General features: G+C 39.1%; 1 long non-coding RNA gene across 1 annotated transcript in view; it reads right to left on the reverse strand.

Annotated features, from left to right (window-relative positions):
* Positions 1-6,034: 6,034 nt before the first annotated feature.
* Positions 6,035-25,065, reverse strand: part of LOC135201009 (uncharacterized) — a 37,652-nt gene continuing 18,621 nt past the window's right edge. Inside the window, exon 2 of the long non-coding RNA XR_010311435.1 lies at positions 6,035-6,655. This is a non-coding gene — a long non-coding RNA (uncharacterized LOC135201009). The remainder of the gene's footprint in view (positions 6,656-25,065) is intronic.

A 25,065-nucleotide genomic window follows, 5' to 3' on the forward strand; every position in this document is an offset into this window, starting at 1 on the left:
TCTGTTCTCTGATTCCAGAACCACTAGCGAGGAGAACAGATGCGATGCTGCTAGATTGGACAGGACTGGACGTTTACGCTTTTCCTCCCTTCGGGATGATAAGAGAGATCTTAAACAAGCTTCAATTGCACCAGAATGTGACAATGACCCTAGTAGCGCCATTCTGGCCCAGGAAAGAGTGGTTCCTGGACCTTCTCAATCTGCTTGTGGATTTTCCCAGACTACTTCCACAAAATCCATCGCTTCTCAGACAACCCCATTTCAACCGATATCACCAAGGGTTGTCTGCTCTGGCCCTGACAGGATTCAGACTGTCAGGAACCTGGTCAGAGCAAAAGGGTTTTTGCAAAGGGCATCAGAAGCTATTGCTAGCTGCAGAAGAAGCTCTTCTGCCAAGCTCTACCAGTCCAAGTGGAGAGTCTTTAGGTCATGGTGCAGACGACATAGCATCTCTTCTTCTGAGACATCTATAACAGAAATTGCAGAATTTTTTTTATTTCTGAGGGACACCAAGAAGTTGGCCACTTCAACTATTAAAGGATATAGGGCCATGATTTCATCGGTTTTCAAGCATAGAGGCCTCGACATTTCGTCAAATCAGGACATCAGTGACCTGATCAGATCCTTTAGTTCCTCCAAGATTTTCAAGCCTGAAGAAGAGGAATGGAACTTGGATGTAGTTTTAAGGTGGCTCAATGGGCCCCAATTCAAACCGTTGAATTCTGCAACCTTGAGGGACGTAACTAGGAAGACACTATTCCTAGTCGCCTTAGCCACAGCGGGAAGAGTAAGTGAGTTGCAGGCGATGAGTAAGGAAGTGGGTTTTGCCCAGGGCAATACAGTTTGCTCTTATGTATCAGACTTTCTTGCTAAAAATGAGGATCCTTCAAATCCTTGGCCCCGTTCTTTCAAGTAAAGAACCTAACGGACTTAGTCAGGTCGGAAGATGAGGAACGTACATTGTGTCCAGTCAGAGCCATCAGACACTACCTGACTAGGACAGAAACTGTGAGAGGAGAGGAGAGCTGACTCTGGTGCTCGGTGAAAGACCCGTCTCGGCCTCTTTCAAAGAATACGAGAAGCGCATGCCCAAACTTGGAACATGCTCTTAGGGTGCTGAAAGTGAAGACGCTTGAGATTCGTGCAGTAGTGATGTCTTTGGCTTTCAGACAGAATATGTGTCTATCCTCCATTATGCAAACTACATTCTGGAGGTCGAAATCGGTGTTTGCATCGCACTATTTGAAGGAGGTAGAAACTACTTACAAAAAATGTTTTAGATTGGGACCGTTGTCAGTAGCGGGAATGGTGTTGGGAGAGGAAGCATAGGGGGACCCGGATTTTTCCCTCTACTATCTCCTCACCTTGAATTTGAGGTTTTTTGAGTTTGTGGGAAGCCTGGGGGTACATGTACCTGAAGTACCCACCAGTTCTTATATCTGGTTAAGGGTACCATATGGTTTTTAGTGTAGGTGATGGTTTTGTGTGGCTTTTATCTGGTCTTTTTGCCCAGGGCAAGGGCAAATTATTGTTGTTTTTGTCAATCATCGGTGCACTTCCATGATTGCAAAAAATCCCACTATTAGTAGGGACGACCCTGGCCTTTACTGCCACGTCTTCTACATGTGATGAGAGCGCCGACCAGAGGCAGAATCCACCTGTAGCTGCTCTCTCACAAGGTAAGGTACTGCAGACGTTATATATAACTAGCAGAAGTGAAAAATTTATATGAACTATTTGTTCAGCAATATTAAAATAAGGGCGATTACACGAATAGTCTCTCTCTCTCTCTCTCTCTCTCTCTCTCGTAATGTAATTCAAGGGACGATCACTGAACGCAGAGAAATTCTTATTCATTGTTGTTTCCCCTCCTTTAATGATATTCTCTCTCTCTCTCTCTTAAAGTAAGTGAAGGGACGATCAATGAACGTAAAGAAGTTCGTATTCATTATTGTTTACTCTCTTTTAATGATTCTCTCTCTCTCTCTCCCTCTCTCCTCGCTCTCTCTTCTCTCTCTCTCTCTCTCTCTCTCTCGTCTCTCTCTCTCTCTCTCTCTCTAAGTCAAGTAACGAAGACGGTGATGGGATTATCGGATTCTTAGCTCTCAAATCACAAATTATCTCCTCTCTCTTTCTCTCTCTCATTTTTCGATAGCAAGATAAAATTATAAAATTGAAGTGCATTAATGTCGTTAAATGGCTCTCTCCTCTCCCCCCTTCTTCCTGGTCTCGTCTTCTCCCTTCTCCTTCTCTCGTCTCTCTCTCATCTCTCTCTCTCTCTGCTCTCTCTCTCTCTCTCTCTTGTCGGTGACTTCCATTTAACGGAACAGGGATCTTGATTGGTTTGTTCCTTTGTCAATTACTTTGCACGGTGATACGAATAATAAAGTATCTTTCTTTTCATTATGTTACTGCAAAGACGCAACTTGTATGTCAGTGCATTATGGGTAATGCTCTTATAATCCTGTGTCTTCCAAAAAAAAGAGTAGAAAGTAGGAACTTGTCAGTTTCCTTTTTATTATTATGTCCATTGGCAGGATCGAAATTCCGAAGCAACATTACCGGGCAGTACTTCTTCAACATTATTTTGTGCACTGGCAGTCCCGATGGATTTAAGTTATTCAAAAAATCTTGCGGATATTGATGATAATTTTCATCTTCTATTGTGTCTGAGCTGAAATATTCGCGACTTTCTCCGGGGAAGTTGTACAGAAATTATGTATAAAAAATCGTAAAGTAACTAAGTCTACAGGAATAACCAGCCTCGTTTTACGGCCAGAAACAGCTCCGTTTCAGGGAATCCCTTCTCACCCCCACCCCCTACAAAGGAGGGGGGTAGGTTGGATGAAACCCCATTACAAACCATCTTAGGGGTCCCCACCATAACCCTGCCAAGTTTCATGCCCATCTGACCAGCCGTTTGGCCGTGATTGAATGACAGACAGACAGACATTACGCCCACTATAGTATGATGATTATATAGTATGATGTGAGCACATGACTGTTGTTTTTGTTCATAAAGCTGTCCTTATACCCACCTTCCGGGTAATGTGGAGTCAGCTAGTGTAATTGTTTGGTAAGTCACTTATGTGAAAATGATATTTTAATGATAAAATTAGGTTTCACATATACTTAACAAACAATTACATAATCAGAGCCCTCCCTCCTCCCCAAAGATGGACGTTGCGGCTCAACGAATTGAAGTCTTAAGCTCAGCAGTACCAGGTATTCCCAAAAGTGGGCGGGATCTGTATCACCTACACAAACAATGGCAGCGCTGCTACCGCCGCCAGGAATTTGAATTTTCGACTGCCAGGTAAGAAAGCTTACAGCTAGTGTAGTTGTTTGGTAAGTATATGTGAAACCTTATTTTATCATTAAAATATCATTTTAAGAGATATTTCTAAAATGTATTAAATCTATAATGGTAACACATCTAAAATCTAAAATTGAATCACATCTAAAATGGCACCATAGCAGATATAACCATAATAATGTAGCTGACAAGTACAGAAGTCTGTTAAGCTGGTATCTGTTAAGTTGAGGCATTAATGTATATTAATTTATTGGAATTAAAACAAGAAAATGCTTTTGGTAGTGGGCCAACTCTTTGCACAGGATGAATGGGTATTCTGTGGTTCAGGAACATTATAATGATAACAGGGAACAGTTACTCATAAATTGAGGAGGAAGGATTAGCTCTTGTTGTCTTCCAAGAATTTCTCCAGTAAGTAGGTTATATGGAGTATTATATGTATACCCTAAGAACTACTCATTTTAATCCTTGGTCCTAAAAGATGTATGCCAACAATGGCTGTTAAATAAGCTCTGGGGTGGGTCCTACAGTCAGCAGTTCTGACTTCAAAATTGAATGTCAAACGTTAAGTCAAAATCATTATGCTGATGCCTTGTTAAGCTTTCTGTTATCTGAAAAAAGCATGCAACAGATTATTAACTGAACACAATACTGTGGAATTGCTGATAAGAACCCAAGTTAGTTTATTGCCACTATCATCAGGCCATTAATATGGTCTAATATTTTCAGTGATGAAATTTATATTATAAATGGTTGGCCTGTTGCAGGAGATTTAAGGCCAGAACTTACGCCTTATTGTTAAAGGTATAATGAACTAATTCTCAGTTGTGGGATGTCTGAACCATAATACTAAGGTAGTTTCGGGACCAAATCTTAAGAGGACCTTCATGATAATCATCATGGGTTTGTGAAAATGAAAACATTCATTCATCAACATCTATGGTGGCTAGATTTAAATGGGCAGAAGATGGTATGAAGACATCAACTTTGTTTGGAGGTCTTACCCAAAGCAAGAGCAGGAGAAAGTAATCTTTTGAAATGGCCATCGTTACCATGGCAACAATTGCATGTGAACCTAGAGTTAAAATTTCTGTATATTGATGGATACACATTCAAATTGGCCAGAAGTTCAAATGATGAATACTGTCACTGCTTCAGACTTTGAACCACAAGAATTTTCTTTCCACCCATGGAATATCAGAATAATTAGAGCTGGTATCAGATAATGGAAGACAATTTGTGCAGGGAGTATCCAAATTAATTTGAAAGAAAAATTTTGTGAAGCCTATTTTATTAGATGAGAACTATCATTCAAACTCCAAAGGGGCAGCTGAAAGATTTGTAAAGTATTTCCATTTAAGTACAAAAAAAGAAAATGTGGAATGAGAAAATTACATTGTTCCTGTTCTTGTAGCAAAGTACTATGACACACCCTCCTATCTGCTTATGGGTAGAAATGGAATGGAATATGAAAATTAGGGCAAAGGCTAAGCACTGGGACCTATAAGATCATTAAGCACTGAAAGGGAAACAGAGATTAGAAAGGTTAAAAGGTGTAACAGTAGGAAAATCTCACTATTATAAAAAAATTGTTAGTATAGATGGTGAAAAATAAGATGAAAGAAAAACAATTTGAATGGAAGGACAGCCAAAGGATTGAAAAGGGTTGCAGCTTGGGGCCAAAGGACACTACTGAGTGCCTTATGTAATGCCTATAGCGCAGCACAAGGTGCAATGACAGTGTTACCGCCCTAAGATGCTTGTGAGTAGGTAAAAGACTTAACTGGATGCACTGACACTCTATGTAGGAAACAAGTTTCAGAAGAAATGAGCTGGGAGAAGAAAAATTAAAGATAGTGAAGTAGGGGAACCTGTAATGGCCAGAGCCATATGCAGCAGAAGGTTGTCTGAATGACTGGTGATCTTGAACAAGTTGGGTCCTGTGACTCACCTGGTACAAGTGGAGACCTAGTTTGAAAATGGCACATTAATCAGTTGAGATATAGATGGGTATTTGCTGATGTAAAATTCAGAAAAACCATAGGAAATGGAAGATTATAGCATATCACAGCCAAGTCCAAAGGTACATTATTTGCCAACGCTAAGGATAGAACAAGAGTATTCATAGGTAACTTCCACTTTAAAATTGAAACACATTCTACTAACGGTTCTAGAAAGTTCAAGTTTGGAATGTTTAAAGGAAATCCCCCTTTTCACAAAGCTTCTCATCCATTCTGTTACCACCGCTTCTTGCATTTAACTTGCAACTTGCACCTGCAATAGGTACAACTTTAACAAACAGAACCATCTCAGAAAACTTTTCGCTGTACAGGGGTAACTCAAGCATGTGCAAGAAGTGAATAAAGAAATTTAACCAAGGACCAAACTCTGTCCCTTTCTATATATGTATATGGCTGAAAAAATATGAAGTGTCAAACTACCTTTAAAAAAAAAAGTTAAGCCAGTCTTTCATGAAAGGTATGTATTGGTCTGAAAGCAACGTTTTGAGTGGCCAAAGAATAAAGTAAAGTCAGTCTTTCATGAAAGGTACATATTGGTCTAAAAGCAACCTTTCAAGTAGCATATTACGTATAATTTATTTTTACAGCTGAACTTCTTTATGAAAATGTTATATGTATTTTGTTCACTTCACTTAATTTGAATAATTTAGGTTAAAATACACTTTCAAGTACAAGATTGTTACATTAAAAAACCAAGAAGAATATTATCAGTTTATTTATTTGCGAGTATCAAACAGCAGTATCCTCATAGTCGTCAGATTCATGGCCAAGTCTAGAGTACAGCTGTTGCATTCTGCTTGCAGATCCTCTTACAGTCACTACCCATAAGATTAAGAAAGGAAGAAGGAGCATCAGGAAGGCTGCAAAAGCCAACACCCTTAAGTCTTCTCTAGACCATCTGGAGTCATTCTTTTTAGATGATGGTATCCCTGAAGAATTGGTGACTGGAAGAACATCTGGTGACGAAGATGAATGCATAGATTCTGTCTGAGTTAGCAGTGGAGACAATCGATCTGAAGGGGCTAAAGATGAAGGCAAAGGGACTGATGGTGAAGGCAGTTTTGTTTGATACAACAAGTGATGATACTGGTTTTGCTGTAGGTGACAATGAAGAAGACAATGAGTCTGCTGGAGATAATGATGAAGGCAATGGTTCTCCTGGAAGTAGAGATGATGTTGGTGGTTCTTCTGGAACATACTGTATTTCTGGAGCTGCAGGTAGTGGATTTTTTTGTGGAATCAATGAGGCTGTAAGTCTACCTGAAGGAAAAGTTGAGAGTAGTGGTCTTGCAGAAACGAGTGGCAAAGGAATCTCCACCTGCCAATGAAAAATGGTGGAATTTAGGGAAAAGTAAATGAATATTTTTGTATATGAGACTTACCCAGCAATTATATAGTTATTAGTTTCCACGTACGGCAGCCTAATTCAAATTTTGCTCAGTGTAGATATACAGTGCCGTCCCCCAACAGTGATACTGGAAACCACTTAGCTAAGCACTTCATTCTGTTTTCTGCCGTCTGCTGTGCTTGACTATACATTGGTTGCTTACAGCAACTTATTCTAATTTTCCAGTTATTTCACCAGATTACAGTAGATACACAACCACCGGACCACATTTGTAGCCTTCAAGTTGGATGGGTCTTGTCTTTTGTTAGTTTAATTCAGACTATCATTCAATTAGGCCAAATACTTTTGCATATACTGTATGTTTTACTTACCGGGCTTATGCTATGCGCAAGTCTTGGTTAAAAATTGCCATAAGTAATCTTGATTTTACATAATTCCTTTAGGTCACACTTTTTATGCAAGTTGCTGGTTAATTATTTACCTTTAAAGTAATTCTTGAAGGTTTTATCATTCCCTTAAGTTATACCTTGCTTTTGGGATTTTGTTTACCAGCCATGGGCTATTATAATTACAAGTCACTGGTAAATATATTTTGTGCTCCACATTTGCCAGTGCGAGAATCACCAGACAGAGATATGTCTCTAATATTAGACTCATTATCATCTTTCTGTTTACCCCAGGGTACAACAGAAGTCTGTAAGTCTTTTGCTTCATCGCAATTGGTCCATAGGCCACTGTGATAAACAGAATTATTTTTCAGACAAACAAAGCAATTTTTTGTCTTATATATACTTCTTTCTAATTCTTAAAGTGTTCAACAACTAGTTCTTCACCCCGAGTTGGAGTGAATGTTGGAAGACTTCTATATGTATACTTTTTTCTAGTTCTTAAAGTGTTCAGCAACTAGTTCTTCACCCCAATTTGGAGCGAATGTTGAAAGACTTCGCCTGCCCTGATGTCTCTGCTTCCAGTGTACAGAGAAGAGTTCCTCCCAGAACCTGTCTCTTCCTCTGTCTAAACGTGTTGTCTTCCATTTTATATGGATTTTATGTCTGAGACACACTCAGTGTTGTGGAGTGTTTTTTTGGCCTACTTTGAAGCAAAGCTAAGGATGTAAGAACAGCTAGCTTCTACTTCCTTAGTTTTCAGACGTTATTTGCTCTTTACGCCCATTCTGCTATTGAACTACTGGCGGAGTAAGCAATTTTCGGATCTTATTTTTTTTATGTATGCTTGAAAAAGTGTTGAAAATTTTCAATACCTATAGACCATTTTTTGTGACTGGCATGGCATCGCAGAAGGAAGCACAGGATGTTCTCATATTATTATCTCTTCACGTTTTCAGTAAGGTGCTGAGTTTGGGGAGCCACGCCAGGGGGTACAGTATACCCAGAGCACCCACCACTCTAGGTGGATTGGTCTTGACTTTATTTTAGTGTAGGTGTCAGCGTTGTCTGGTTGTTTTATTTTGGTGCTGCGCCTAGGGCAAGGGCGGGAGCCTGTCATACTTTGCTAGCCATAGCAACATTTCCCTCACTGGAAAGTTTCCCCTAAGTAGGAGGCAATCCTTGGCTCTACCGCCACGCCACTACGAGTTAAGATGAGCACCAACCAGAGGCAGTATTCATCTGCATAGCTCTCTTAACTGATAGGAAAGACGTGTTATTTTTTCAATGCTAGCAACATTTCTATTTCAAATTCACTACATGAATTAATGGTTTTGAGTAGAATATGTCCATGATCCCATGTCCTTTCAATGTGGAATCAACTATATACGTAATTACTGGTCAAGTCTCATACAGGTACAGAAATGATATTTTTATAATGAAATAAGGTTTTGTATATACTTATCCAGTAATTATATAATTGGAACCCACCTACCTCCCTTCTGATGGACATTATGCATAATGGGGGGCGGCACTCAATGTTTGTATATACACTGAGCAATCGAAATGCTAACCACAAAATTTTAATTAGGCTGCCACATGTGGAAACTAATAACTATGTACATATATAATTACTGTTTAAGTATATACAAAACCTTATATTTTTATAAAAATATCATGTTTAAAGAGTTAATCCTATCATTCTCTTATTAATCTTGGTAGAGACAAAAAAAAAATATGCCTCTAGTCCTGTTTTAATTACCAATATGAAATCTTACAAATTGATCTTAGATCAAGCTACCATTGTGCTGGGACAGGATCTTGTTCTTTTGAGTTCATGCTTTGTCTGGACTTTTGATCCAGTTTTTACTAGTAAAAAGGTCATAGAGGGCAGTACTAACTCTCCTTAAGTACTGTGATCTTGAGGCTGTTATAGTAAATCCACCATGCGGCAAACAAAGGAGCAACTGAGGGATGTATTCTGAAGTGGAACATAAACTGGGATCTCAGTGAAAAAGGTTGTTTTGCAATGGCAAGTAGGGGCGCAATCAATGGCATGATAGTAGGCATGTAACTCAATGTTGACTAGTGGGAGGGTCAGAGGATAATGAAAAAATCTTGTTAATGTGGATATAGGACCTTTTATTTATTTGAATTTGTGCAAGACAGGGAAGAGGAGAAAATTCATATGACGTCTCACCCTGAAATGGGAAAATTTCATGTCAAAATGTTAATGACATATATACATACAGATAAAGTATGTATATAATATGTATGTAGGTATGTATATATACATATATAATCATACAAGCAAGTTCTGTGAGAATGTTTGTTGTTTGTTAAGTTAAATTTGATTGGAAGTCCAGCTATGGAGGAGTAATGATAGTTTATATTTGACATCTCCAAAGGTTGTGAGAGAGAGAGAGATTGGTGGAAGAATGAATGTGAGTGGTTAAATGGCGGTCGCAAGCATGTCTGTTGTGGCGCTCTATAGAAGTCAGTGGAAGTCTGTTTTGTACGGAGGAGTCCCACCCCCCCGGTAACGTTAAAAATAAGAATAGTTGATTGGAGAATGGTAATTTCATTCGTGGGAGAATAGTCGAATTGACTAGTTTGTTTGTCTCTTACTTTTTGTCCCCATTTCTGGTGTTCGTTTATGGACGGAAAGTAAACTGAATGATTGCCGTTTGTTAATATTAAATGTAAATTCTTAACTTTCCCCTTTTTGTATTCTAATTGAATGAATCAATTTAATATTAAATGTATTCCTTATAAGGAAACAGTTTTGCTTTCCCGTCTTGATATTTCAACGTTGTTCGAAAGTTTCGGACAAAGCGAAAGAAAACGGAGTTGTTGACTGTTTTTGATCCGACAAGGAGAAGAGTTGTGGTACCTGTCGGACAGAAGAATGAGTGTTCTTTTTCTGCCGAAAAGGGTGAATTAAGGATTTAAAAATTCGAAGATAAGAAGAAATTGTTCTGGAAGATGGTGCAGGTAAGTTGAAATATAAAGACTTGCCTTATAATTGATTTGAGTTAGATAATTCTAACATATTCGAATTTTTAACTTTTTACTCCGTGAGATTTCAGTTTACTTTTCGTCTTGTTTGTTTTGTTTTGTTTGGCTATGACACTTGTTATTGGGCATAGCTGGGTGTGGAGGTTGTCCGAGTTGTGCTTAAGAGAATGTGACGGGTTTAATTACATCTGTAAAGTGGGCGCAACCTTTGAAAACATCAAGGATGAAGTAGAGCGGTATTTCGCTAACCCAGGAGGTCTAGGCCTAGTCGCATCTTTGTGTTCTTGGGCAGCAATGATTTGGATGCTATCCACAGTACTGCGGAGGTATGGAAAGTAGAGCACTGTTGTGAGGCCTTTGCTGAATTACTGAAAAAGTTGTGTCCTGATGCTAAACTAATTTTTGCCCAAATAGAGGATAGATTCTTTTTTAACCACTGTGAAAGTTTTGATGCGTTGCGGCAGGATTTCAAGGCAAAATCTAATAAATTCAATAAGTGGTTGAACAAATGGAAGGGCAAGGATAGTTTGTTTCTAATGAAAGGGGTTAAGGGATTTTCCGACCCACGCCTTTATGCCAGGGATGGAGTACACCTCAATATTGATGGAAATGTGTAGTTGGCTCGGAGAATGGCTGACTTTTAGTATGAGCAAAGCTAGTTAGTTAGTTTAGCTCTTCTAGTGTCAAGTATATATTTTTTTTTCTCTTGGCTCATCTGGGTTTTGTAATGTTAGGATTTTTTGTATACTGTTGTTACTCCTTATAAGGAAAGGAGCAGTATTGGTCCTTATTTATACTTGTATTAATTTAAGCTTAGATTAAGTTAGTTTAGGTTAAGTTAGTAACCTTTTCATTTAAAATAACCTGTTGATTAGCCTAGCTGATATTAAGTGTAATCTAAATTATTATTGATAAAGTTTGAGGTAGGCTAGCCTAAGTTTTGCTGTTAGCATAGTATGCTGTATTTTTTCATTAGGAAGTAATTGATGATAACTTGCTTTGCATTAACTTGATTAAGTTAAGTTCAGATTTTTTCTTTGGGTAATTTAGTATTGGTTAATAGCTTTGTTCAAGATGACTGATTCTGAAATAAAAAAGTTAATTAAAAAGAGGGCTTATTTTAAGGGTTTTAATAACTTTTGATGTTAGAAGGTTGACTCTTTAAAGGACGATCAAATTAATAGTCATTTGTTACAAGAATTTATTCATAAAATTGATGCTAATTTAGTAATAGTTGAGAATTTTGATGCAAGCATTTGTGAAATTGCTGCTGAAGATGAACTAGATAGTATTATGCAAGCAGCAAGAGATTATCATTATGAAATACAGAAAACTCTGTCAGAATTTATAGTAAAATTGTAAAATTACCTCTCCCTCCTATACAAATTCAGAAGTTTGAAAACAATGCAGTTAATCCATTTTGCCTATTTTAACTTTAAGAAGGCTTTTAATAATGCTGTGGCTGGTATGGCCTAACTAACTAATGCTCAAAGGTTTTATTTATTTAAAGGGTTATTTGTTAGGTGAAGCGTTAAGTATAGTAGAAAACATTACAGTAAATGATGAGTGTTTTTATTTGCTTTTAAGCAATTAGATCTTAATTTTCTGGATGAAGACAACATAATTGATCAAGTAATAGGTGAAGTTTTGAACACTGCTGAAGTTAATCTCTTAGTGAAGTAGAATCTTTCGGTTAGATATTTGAATAATAAATTCATTGACTTGAAGGGACTGATATAGATCTGATTGAAGTCGATTCGGCTGCTCTATTGCTAATTAGCAAAATTGTAAATAGGAAACCTCTTAGAAATTTTTTGATAGAACTTTCTAGAACTACAGGATCTTCTTATCCTAATTTTAACCAGTTGTTAGATAATTATCAGAGTATTATTGCACGCCTTAGTTTAGGTCATAATGAAAATTCTGGTGCAAATCCTAAAGTTAAATATGAAGGTAAAGACCGTAATTTCCAACAATCAAAGTATAGTAATAAATCTACTGCTAGTAATGACTCTAATAAAGTTCAATTTACCCAGTAAACCTTTATCTTCTGGTAGATGTAAATTTTGTAAAGAAACTGGTCATAACTCTTCTAAATGTACTAGGTTTGATACTTTGCAAGCTAGGAAGAATAGAGCTGAAGAACTAACCTTATGCATTAAATGCTTGAAGTGATAGGCATAGGGCCTCGGAATGTCCGGGAAATAAATCATTGTTACCTTATAAATATTTTTCTTGCAATAAATCTGAACATCATGGAGCAATGTGTCCTCATGCTATTAAGGATTTTGGTAAAAAAGTATCAAGTTGTCAATCAGGGTCTGAAATATTTGTTCCCTTTAATACACTCAAAGTTGGTAGGGGTAGGAAATCTTTTGAATATTTTTTTCTATTAGACACTGGAGCCCAGTTTAGTGTTATTAATAAACAAAATTGTTTGATTGTAAATTAGGAGATTATTGTGGTGCTCCTTTATCTAGGTTAGTTTCTTCTTTTGGGTTGCCAGCTAGTTAGTGAGGGATTTCATTTGGTAGCTGATTTAACAATGCCTTGTGGGATAAAGTCTAGTCATCTCTTTTTGCAATGGAAAATTTTAATCTTTCCCTCCAAATTCCCATGTTGCCTTCTGTAGTTAAAAATTTGGAATCTGCAGGTTATTCTGTATGTAATAAATTACCCACCCAGGAAGGAATTCTGAAATTGTAAATATATTAGGTATCCTAGGGAATGATATTCTTCAGGAATTTAGTCAGTTAGATTTAGACTCTGTGGAGTTATTTAATATTAAGGTTAGAGTAATTAAGTTGGCCAATGGGGTTATTCCATTTGGTACAGTAGTCAATTTTGTTCATCCTTCACAAAGGAAGCTTTTTTATGAGAGAATTGATTAATATGAACCTTGTGTTAGAGATAAACCAATAAGAGAGGTAGAGTCTTGTCCTATAATTGATAGTAATAAAATCTTGGAAAATAGACCAAGAGGTAATGGTAAAGCTGAATCAGTTAGGTTTATTCCTAATAAGGAGATTAAATATGTACCTGAATGTAACAAGAGAATCTAGATTTTTTGTTTTTTTATAATTCTTCCCTTAATTTGGAGATTAAACAGACTTCTGAGCCTGATAAGATTAGACTTCTGAATTTGTTCCTCCTAAGCAACTTGGAAAACATAAATTATTAGTAAATTTTGCAGTTAATCCAGTAGGCTATAAGTTCGATCCATTGAATGATATCTTTCCTGATTCTTGTGTCGAGTATGGACTCGACAATTTCTATAACTTGGAATCGATTGGGATTAAAGATGAAAATTCCCTTCCTTATGAAGACCAACAAGTTGCTGAATTTGCTAAATCAATTTCTTTTCATGAAGGACATTATCACGTTCAGTTACCATGGAAAAAGGATTTAATTGAAAAAGTCCCTAACAATTTAAAGATTTCATTGGCAGTTGCTGAGCGGAGTTACTCTAAATTAGAAGATCAGAATATATCATCTAAATATGAGGAAGTTTTTGATAGACAGGAGGAGCTTGGCATTATTGAGCCTGTTGAAAATAGAGCTGCAGGCCAAGTATTCATTCCTCATCGTCCTGTCATAAGAAATGATGAAAATGCCACCACTAAAATCCGTCCTGTATTTAATTGTAGTTTAAGGTGGGAAAAGCTCCTTCATTAAAGCTCCTTCATTAAATGAAGCCACTTTTCCTGGTATTGATTTGATGAACAACTTGTTGTCATTAGTTTGTATTTCAGAATAATGATTATGTAGTTGTAGCTGATATAGTGAAGGCTTTTCTCCAAAGTTTTAGGTTATCTTTAGAGTCTGATCGAAATAGATTTGTTCTTCAAAAGATAAATGGGAAGTTTTTGTTGCTTACTAGGTATAATACCATAATTTTTGGATTTATAAGTTCTCCTTTTAATATTGAATTATATTATTCAACATCATTTGTCTAGTTATAGAGGGAATGAAGTAGCTTCTCTGATTAAAGACAAATTTTATATGGATAACTTGGTGCTCTCTTCTAATCAGGGAATCCAGGCACCATTTATTATCAATTCTATTAAGGAAATTATGAATTCAGGGGGGTTGCCTTTACGGGAGTGGGGTTCTAATTGTCCTGCTTTATTATCAACTCTTGATGAAGATGAAAAGGTAGCTTCTTCTGAAATGAAGATTTTAGGATATATTTATGACTCTAACCAGGATACCTTACAATTAAAGGTTAAGCAATTGAACAAGGGTGCTTCCTCAAAGCATCAGATTTTGTCAGCTTTGTCTTCTGTCTTTGACCCTATTGGCATATTTGCACCTATAATGCTGCAGGGCAAGCTTATTATTCGTAAGTTGTGCCAGCAAGTTTCGAACTGGGATGAAACAGCAAGTGCTGAAATTGCTAAGTTATGGAGTAAATTTTGCAGTTCTTACAGTGAGGTTAGTCAAGCTTCTTTTTCCAGACAAACTTATAAAACATGCTCCTATCAAGCTGTTTTTGTTTGCAGATGCTTCGAAGGAAGCTTATGGTTGTGCTATGTATGCTGTGCAAGGTGGTCATAGTTCCCTGATATTTGCTAAGACTAAGGTTAGCCCTATTAAGGAGAAAACTCTCCCGACTTTAGAACTTTTGGCTGCTCAATTAGCTTTTAAGTGTTTTGATACTATTTTTGAAAATAATCTATTAAATTGTACTAAAATTGAAAGCATAACTCTCTTTATAGATAGCCAAGTAGTTCTTAGTTGGATTCTTACTAATAGGGCTCCTAAGAGAAACTCATTTGTGAACAATAGGTTGAAGGAAATTCCTAATCTGTTAGATAGGATTTCTGATAGATTTTGTAGAGTTTCATTAGCTCATATTCCTTCATCTAGCGATCAGGCTGATTTACTTACTAAACCTTGTACTTGTAAGCATTTTCTTGAAAATTTCAGTCTTTGGACCAAAGGACCTTCTTGGTTGAATTCTCCTGACGAGTGGCCTAAGGGTCTTTTGGGTTGTATTCCTGATAATGTGAAGGGTGACTTAATTTCTCCTGTAATGTTTCCTAAAAAGGAACCTCTTGTAGATATTAGTGATTTTTCTAGTTTTTCTAGACTTATAAGTGTAGTTTATAAGGTATTTACTGTTGTATATAAGTTTAGGAAAATTCAAGCTGACCCTGTTGAGGCAGCTTCTAATTACCTTCTAAGGTTAATTGCAAGAGGAAGCTTTTCCTCTTGAATTATCTTATCTAAAGAGTAGAAATTCTTTAGTTGAAGGTCCACCTTTAGTTAGGCAGTTTAGTTTGTTTCTGGATGATAATGGTATAATGCGAACTAAAGGTCAGATTGACAAAAACATTACTTTAAAATTTGATATTGTCAATCCTATTCTTGTGGATAAGAAGCATCAATTGACCCGGTTGTGATTTATATGCCCATTGTAAGTCTATGCATATGGGTTTGCAATCCACTCTTAGTTTTTTTGCGCATGAGCATGGTTTGTGGATTGTGGAGGCTAGGCAAGCAGTTTTGTCTGTCCTTAAGGATTGTATTGTATGCAAGCGTTATAATGCTAGCACAGTGAAGTATCCTTCTCCTTCTTCGCTTTCTTCTTCCAGGGTTAATTTGAGTGTGCCTTTTGCTCATACTGGTGTGGATTATACAGGCCACTTATGGTTGAGGGAGAAAAATGGAGAAAAATTTAAGGTGTACATTCTTATTTTCATTTGTTTCAATACAAGAGCAATACATTTGGAAGTTGTCCAGTCTATGTCAACCTCGCAATTTATATTAGCTTTCATTAGATTTTCTAATAAGTTTGGTGTTCCTGTGGCTGTTTATTCAGATAATGCCAAGTCCTTTGTTCAGGCTGGTAATATAATTGAACAGTTACTTACTTCTTCTGAGTTTGAGGAGAAGTTTAGGGTTGCTTCAATTTCTCATAAGACTATCCCTGTGTACGCTGCGTGGTACGGTGCTGTTTGGGAAAGATTAATTAAAACAATTAAGCATTGCCTTCTAAAACTCTTGGTAGATTTACTCCTTCATTTCTGAATTTGTCACTTTCCTCTCTCACATTCAGAAAATTTTGAATAATAGGCCTTTAACTTATAGATCTTGTGAAATGAGATAGATATAATTTCTCCTAATCATTTCTTGGTTGGCAGATTATTCCTTCATTAATGTTTGGTGATTCTGAACAAGTTCCTGAGTGGGAGTATGGTGAGGAGGATGAGTATTCTTCTCTCCTTGCTCGTACTTTGGAAACTAGAGACGGACTTTATGAAAGCTTTAAGGAAAGGTTGGCTTTCTGAATATTTAGTATGTTTGAAAGAAAAGGATAGATCTTCTTTTCATCCTCCAAGAAAATGGGAAAGGGGAAATTACTCTTTAAATTACCTTCCAAATCTAGAACTTATTGGCCATTGGTTAGAATTGTTGAAACATTCAGTGATAACGAAGGTGTTGTACGTACTGTTCGTATTGTTAAGCCTGATAAAAGTGAAAGTGAAATTAATGTTAGTTTTTTAATACCTTTAGAATTATATTCTGAGCTTAATGATCCTAATTTATATGTTCAAATTGAAGAACAAGAAGAGAATATTAGTGAGTTGGAGACAGATGAAATACCTGACACTGGAACACATCTTTGCCCAATGAAAAATATCTACTAGGCCTCCTACCCGTAGTACTGCTCTTGCCTCCAGAAACCTAATAAGAAGTTTAGCTCGGGAGGGTAGATTGTAAACAATGGTTTGTTTTGTTTTATAAAAGTTGTCTTTTGTTGTCAAGTTAATCTGTCAAAATGGTTCTTTGTGTAACCACTTTTCTTTTGTTTTGTTGGTGGGGAAGATATAGAAATAGTTGATTGGAGAATGGTAATTTCATTCGTGGGAGAATAGTTGAATTGACTAGTTCGTTTGTCTCTTACTTTTGTCCCATTTCTGGTGTTCGTTTATGGACAGAAAGTAAACTGAATGATTGCTGTTTGTTAATATTAAATGTAAATTCTTAACTTTCCCCTTTTTGTATTCTAATTGAATGAATTAATTTAATGTTAAATGTATTCCTTATAAGGAAACAGTTTTGCTTTCCCGTCTTTACATTTCAACGTTGTTCGAGAGTTTCGGACAAAGTGAAAGAAAACAGAGTTGTTGAACTGTTTTTGATCCGACAAGGAGAAGAGTCTTGTGGTACCTGTCGAGTTGTTGACTGTTTTTGATCCGACAAGGAGAAGAGTCTTGTGGTACCTGTCGGACAGAAAAACGGGTGTTCTTTTTCTGCCGAAAAGAGTGAATTAAGGATTTAAAAATTCGAAGATAAGAAGAAATTGTTCTGGAAGATGGTGCAGGTAAGTTGAAATATAAAGACTTGCCTTATAATTGATTTGAGTTAGATAATTCTAACATAAGAAGTGAGGCGTCTGGTGAAGTTAGTGTCGGTTTTGGCAGCAGTTATCCTTTGGTGTTTAGTTGTTTTGGTGTTATTTGATAGATTTTTGGGGTGGTGAAGTTGTTGTGCGTGTGTCTGTCTGGTTGTGGTGAGGTTGAAGAGGTTTGTGGTGCATTTTCGGTGTCTGAGTGGTGGTTAGGGCAGTGTTGGTTTTGGCGGGTTGTTGTGCTGGGGGAAGTAGTGTGGTTGTCGTGTTCTTTCAGGCTGTTGGTGTTCGTCTGCGGTGATTTGTCGGGTTATTGAGTTTTTGTGGGGTTGTGGGTCTCGGGTGGTTGGTTTGTGTTTGGTTGTCGGCGGTGGTTGTGTGTCGGCTAGCCTATAGCCTATATCCAGTGGACAGCACAGCCTAGCCCTGAGTATCAGAAGCCAGAGGTGAGTGCCTGTTTGTGTTTTGTGTGTTTGGTATTTAGTTGAACCAATTGTCCTGCAGGTTAAAGGTAACGTAAAGGGGAAAGTGTGAGTGTGGGAAATTTTGTTAGCTGGTACGATTAACGCAACTGTGGGGAGTTTACATGTTTATTTGTGATCCCGCCACATTATTTTTTGGCGCCCGAACAGGGACTGCTGGTGTGGCAGCTGCAGGACGATTGGCCTAGGCTAGTGTGTGTGAGTGGTGAGAAAGTTTAGGATGGAAGGAGTGAGTGAGGTGGAGAGGCTGAAGGAGGAGTTGAGGTTGGAGAGGGAAGTAAGAGGACAGTTGGAAGTGGATAATGAGAGGTTGAGGGTAGAGTGTGAGGAGCTGAAGAGCGAGTTAGAGGAATGCTAAGGAGTGCAAAAGTGGAAATGAAAGAAGTGAAAGGAGCAGAAGAGAGAATGGTTGAGAAAATGGATAAAAAATTCTTAGGGATGATGAATGCAGTGCAGGAGATGATGAAAGGGTTTATGGGAGAGGGAGCTGTAGGAGGTAGGCCTACTAGGTCTTGTGATAGGCCAGAAGTGGTAAAGATAGTGGAAGAGCGAGGGGATGAAACTACGAGTGATGAAGGTGACTTGTTTGTGATAGGTAAAGGAAAGAAGGGAAAGAGACAGGATAAGGATAAATTTGAGGACAAGAATAAGAAGGGGGCTGAGGAAAAGAAGACGACCAAGGGAAAGAAGGTTAGTAAGGATGACGGACAGGATGAGACTAGGACTGAATACATTGGGGGAAGGGCTGAGAGTGATTTGGATAGCGGTGAGTGGAAACAGGTGGGTAGAAAGAAGGGTAAGAAGAGCGTAATCAGGAGCATGGATGTTAGTATGGAAATTGATTCGCTGTATTCAGACGAGATTAAGAGGGATCAGAATGTTAGTAGCGAAAGTGAGAGTGAGCGGGAAGTACGAAAGGCTTTATATATGAGAGAGATACCTAGATGTGCACAATACGAGGAATATGGTAGTAGGGACATAGGGAATTTCTTTAAGGAATATGAAAGGTATTGTGAGGCAAAGTATGGGGATAACAAGAGAGTCTGGGCAAGAGAGTTGGGTGGCTTTTTGACTGGATTTTTGTTGAATATGTGGGTGGGGGTAATGATGAGTGTGGGGAATGTGCCTTATGAGAGTGTGAAAGCCAGGATTGTGGAACAGGCAAAGAGGATAAGGAGTAGTGTTAGATATAGGAGAAAACGTGGTTTTGATGAGGTAAGAATGAATGTTGGTGAGTCGTGTGATGTTATGTGTGCAGGTTGGAAAACAACATTAGCCAGGGAAAAAGTTTGGGGATATGAAGGGGATAAATGGTGTGTAAAGAGTTAGTGAGGAAGTTGTTGGCGACTGTGCCTGAGAGTGTGTATGAGTTTGCGAATCTGAAACGTAAGGAGAAAATGCGATGGACGAATGAAAAGTTGACGTGGAACGACATTTTGGAAATAGTAGAGGATTATGAGTTGGATAGGTGTATGAAAGAGAGTAGAAGTGTTAGTGTTAGGACAGAAGTGGCTGATGTTATACCAGAGTTTAAGAGCTATAGGGAGGCAGTTTTGGAAGGGCCAAGGCGAATGGCAGAGCGAGTAGTGGATAGGAGCGTTAGAGCCAGTAACGTAAGTATGGTTCGCCCTAAGAGAGATTGGAGTGCAAGCGTTGGAGAGTAGGGTCGGTTAGTCGTGAACGAGAGCAGCAGTGTTACAGATGTGGAAAGCTAGGGCACAGGAAGAATGAATGTTGGTGGGCGTTGGGAGCTTGCTTCGGGTGTAGGCAAACAGGGCATTTGGTGAGCAAGTGTAAGAAAGATAGGGATATTAAATGTTACAAGTGTGGGCAAGTAGGGCATATAGCAAGTTGATGTCGAGGTACTCGTGTGACTGAGGTTTGCGGTAATTTCGGGAAGAATAGGCATTATGCTAGGATGTGTAAGGAACAGCGGGCAAAATGTGTTGAATGTGGAATGGAAGGTCATGTGGCGAGTGTGTGTAGGCAAAAGAGGATGATTCAGGTTGGGAGTTCAGGAAACTAGGTACAAAGGGGATTCAGTTGGGTGGGTCCTCTGGTGTGCAGTCAGTAAGAGTGATGCATGTGCGTGAAGGATTGTTGCATGAAAAAAGGTTTGGAGGAAGAGCTCATGAATGTATGAGTGTAAACATGAGGTGCAAAGGGGTGTGTTTGGTTGCATTGATTGATACTGGGTGCAGTGTCAGTGTTCTTTTTAAGAATGGATGTGACAAGTTGCGGAGTGAGTGTGAAATTAGGAAATGTAAAGGGGAGGTACGAGGAATAGGAAATTTGGGTATGCCTGTGGTGGGAATGTTGCGTGAAAATGTAGAAATCGAAGGAGTAGTGATGGATGAAGGTGACTTTTATGCGATCGAGGGAATGAGTGATAAGTATATGTTGTTAGGATACAGGTTCCTGAAGAAGTGTGGGATGGTGGTCCATCCAAGCAGGAATATGATTGAGTTGCATAGGAAGGGAATGTACATGGAGAGTGCTTTACTTTGTAGGGATGGAGGGCTAAGCAGTAAGATATGGGAAGGGAGTGCCGTTGGATGCGAACAAGTCAGAAAGCAAGCCAGTGTTTGGAGGACTTAACTTCTACGTTAGACCTAGTACGGTCTCTAGGATTACTCGTCAACCTCGAGAAGTCCCAGATGATCCCCAGCCAGAACCTGGTTTATCTGGGGATTCGGATGGATTCTCGGGGTTTTCAGGTTTTTCCTTCGCAGGAAAGACTCCTTCGAGGCTTTCAAAAAGTCTCGAACTTCCTAGAGAAGGAACGCAGCTCAGCGAGGGAATGGTTGAGCCTACTGGGGACCCTTTCCTCGCTGGAGCAGTTCTTTTCTCTAGGGAGACTTCACATTCGCCCCCTTCAATTCTTCTTACGGAGAGTGTGGAATTGGAAGACGGGACAACTGACAGACTTTTTCACGATTCCCCTGGATGTAAAGAATCATTTAAAGTGGTGGCTGGCCCCTCTAAAGAAGAATGAGGGCGTGTCCCTGGCCATTCGGAGCCCCAACCAAGTTTTGTTCTCCGACGCATCAGAGACAGGATGGGGAGCAACACTAGGAGCAAGGGAAGTGTCAGGCACCTGGACAAAGGAGCAGGTGTCCTGGCATATAAACTCCAAAGAACTGTTGGCAATTCACCTAGCCCCAAAGTGCTTCGAGTCAGAAGTCAGAGACCGGGTGGTCCAAGTCAACTCGGACAACACCACGGCTCTGGCTTATATCAGAAAGCAGGGGGGGACCCATTCTTTCTCCCTGTACGAACTGGCGATAGAGATGTTAGTTTGGGCGGAAGAAAGAAATATTACCCTCCTGATGAGATTTGTCAAATGAGAGAGGAACGTGAGAGCAGACAGACTAAGCAGGAGGAATCAGGTCCTTCCCACAGAGTGGATCCTCCACTCGGAAGTATGTCAAAGCCTCTGGTCTCTGTGGGGGAGGCCTCAGATAGACCTATTCGCCACGTTCCTCTCCAAGAGGATAGACAACTTCTGCTCGTCAGTAGAGGATCCAAGAGCAATCGCGGTCGACGCCCTTCTCCTAGACTGGTCGGGCTTAGATGCCTACGCCTTTCCCCCATTCAAGCTTCTAGGGGAAGTGCTCAGGAAGTTTGTGGCCTCAAAGGGGACGAGATTGACTCTCATCGCCCCCTTTTGGCCCTCTCAAGATTGGTTCACAGAGGTACTGGAATGGACGGTGGACTTCCCCAGATCTCTTCCAAACAGGACAGATCTGCTCAGACAACCCCTCTTCGAGAGGTTTCATCAAAACCTCCCCGCTCTCGCTCTGACTGCCTTTCGACTATCGAAAGACTTATCAGAGCGAGAGGCTTTTCACGCAAAGCTGCCAGCGTGAGAGCCCGCAGATCTTCAACAATACGGGTTTACCAATCGAAGTGGGAAGTCTTTAGGAGATGGTGTAGGTCGAAGAAGCTGTCCTCCTCCAATACCTCTGTGACCAACATAGCCGATTTCCTGATTTTCCTTAGAGAGGAATCACACTTATCGGTATCAACCATCAAAGGGTACAGGAGTATGTTATCAGCTGTTTTCAGGAATAGGGGCCTGAAAATAGCTGAGGATAAAGACCTCCACAATCTTATAAGGTCTTTCGAGACTTCTAAATCTAGAACTCCTCGTACTCCAAGCTGGAATCTTGATGTGGTCCTGAAATTCCTGACATCGGACAAATTTGAACCTCCTCACCTTGCCTCTTTTAGAGATTTAACTAGAAAGTGTATATTCCTCTTATCCCTCGCTACTGCTAAGAGAACGAGCGAACTCCACGTTCTAGATTCACGTGTTGGATTTAAAGGAGATTCAGCTATCTGTTCTTTCCAGACATTGTTTCTGGCCAAGAATGAGAACCCTTCAAAGCCCTGGCCCAGGAGCTTTGAAGTGAAAGGACTTTCTAGCCTGGTAGGAGAGGATATAGAAAGATCTCTGCCCAGTCAGGGCTCTTAAGTTTTATCTCAAGAAGAAGCAGCAGCTTGAAGGTTGTCAACAAAGCCTCTGGTGTGCGGTAAGGGACCCGAAGAGACCCATGTCTAAAAACGCCTTGGCCTTCTTTGTAAGAAGTGTGATTACAGAGGCTCATGAAAAATGTCTTGATGACTCCTTCAAATTGCTTAGAGTAAGGGCTCATGAGGTGAGAGCAGTTGCTACTTCATTGGCTTTTCAAAGAAATATGTCTATGAAGGACATCCTCGATGCAACGTATTGGAGATGCAATTCAGTCTTTGCATCTCATTACCTAAAAGATGTCAGAGTAACGTACGAGAAAATGCTTTTCTCTGGCTATGTTTTCGGCGGATACGGTGCTGGGACATGGAGCAAATACTGATCCTTAATTTTTATTAAGTTAGTGTGTACGTTAACCTCTCCTGTTAGATATGTTCGTGGTTTTCTCCTGGCAGGGGCGCAAGATGTCGCACAGGCGCCCGTCGCCTTTATCAGAAAGGAACTGGGTATGTGTCTGACAGGTGAGGGGGTACAATTTTTGTTTTTTATTGTAACTGTTTAGCATTCGTTTATTGTTATGGTTTCGAGTTTTTGGTCGTTTGTTAGGAGTTTGGGGATAACTCCTTTCAATTTATAAGACTAACCCGGGTGTTAGGATCAGGTGGTCGGGATCAGTGTTGTGCTCCTTGATTATGCTTCTAAGCAGGTGTGTTGTCATGTTAGTGGATTAGCACCCATTGACAAATGCCTTCAGGCTCTGCCGAGTAAGTGGATAAGACCACATTGACAGACCCACAAGAACTCTTAGCCATAGGAGCCATAGGTCACTATCTCGCTGAGGCTCTTGAGGCGAAGCAGACTCCTGGGCAGTATCCACGAAGTCTTCCGCCTAATCAGGTAGGAACCAAGGTTTTTATTATTACCTACAACGTATGTTGTTTTCCTGTCTATTTCAGTAATTAGCTGTCTCTTACCCTCCACCAATGGTGTGAATCAGCTAAGTATATATCTGACAGGGAAGTTGAATGTACAAAAATGATATTGTTATGATACAGTAAAGTTTTGTACATACTTACCTGGCAGATATATACGATTAATTGCCCACCCAGCCTCCCCTCAGGAGACAGGTGGAAGAGAAAATCTGATTAGAAAACGGGAATGGTTCCTAGTCCTGCCACCCAGCGGCAGGGTGGTAGATCACCTGACCTACCTGTAGTGTGGGCCGCGAAATTCGAATTTCTGTCGGAGACGATGTAGTCTATAGCTAAGTATATATCTGCCAGGTAAGTATGTACAAAACTTTATTGTATCATAATAATATCTTCTTTTTTTTGTGATCCCGCCACACAGCATAGTTGGCCTAGGCATCCGGCATTATGGATATTTTATCACACATAGCACTGTGTGGCAATAAAGCTTTCTATAAAGACAATTTGGTCTTTGTACAGAAGATGAAGTTAATATACAGACTGAAGTTAATAATAAACAGAAAAGTTTCCTTAAAGTGACACTGAAATACTAGAAATAAAGTATATATCCCTCATTTTGTGTGGATGTGAGGTTTGTATCTTTAAAAGTTTCTTTGTATATATATATATATATATATATATTAAGTATATATATATATATATATATATATATATATATTAATATATATATATATATATATATATATATATAATATATATATATATATATATATTAATATATATATATATATATATATATATATATATATATTACATGGGAAACCCTCCATGTATTTCATACGGTAAGCGTGGACACGAAACGGAAGGCAGACCCCCACACACAGGCTCTCTCTCTCTCTCTCCTCCCTCAATGCAATCCCCACATCTCTCTCTCTCTCCACCTCTTTCTCTCCATTCTAACAGGTAATGAAAATGATTGAGAGTTGCATCATAACATAAACGTTTATTTACAATAACTAAGATCAATTAACTAAGTAATCCAGTCTTACAGACTAACTTAAAACAACTCATTGTCAAGTCACCCAAAAGGTCACTACCTTTCCCTGGGAACTCTGTCCCACAGAAATCCAGAACCATCTGCCAAAGATACAGAACACATTCTGGTAAGTACACACACAAGTTTAAAGACAAAGTTAATAAGATGGAACATCTTACAAGATATCAAACAAGCCACCCCTTTGGCTAAAGTAAGGTAACACTTACCCATTCCCAACCGACACTAAAACACTATGACACAAAAAACTCCCCCGGCAATGCCACGGCATCTTTGCCTATGACTCGAAGCCCTCTGTCAAAATCCTCCCATAGGCTTGGGTATGAACGCTTTTAACAGAAAGAGGCGCAAACGTACGTACGAACACACAGTTCGCTAGCGCCTCGCGGTTTCTAGCTGCATCTAGTTTCACAAAGGCACTTTGGGAAGAGTTCATAAACTGTCGTACATTGACTTCCTGAACTAAGCACTTTTATCTCACGCCATCCCCTAGAAACTCATTGATCAGCTACTCTCAGGTCGTTATCTCTGCACTGTCCTCCACATTCCACAGGTTACAGAGAATGCACGAACAATATATAATTAATCAAAAAACCCTATGTCTTACAGATTGCTCGGCCTCGCACCTATATGCTAGCTCCCGCCTAGCAAAATTGCTTATACAATATAAAACATTGGCC

Source organism: Macrobrachium nipponense, chromosome 27 (assembly GCF_015104395.2).
Source record: "Macrobrachium nipponense isolate FS-2020 chromosome 27, ASM1510439v2, whole genome shotgun sequence".
Lineage (NCBI taxonomy): Eukaryota > Metazoa > Arthropoda > Malacostraca > Decapoda > Palaemonidae > Macrobrachium > Macrobrachium nipponense.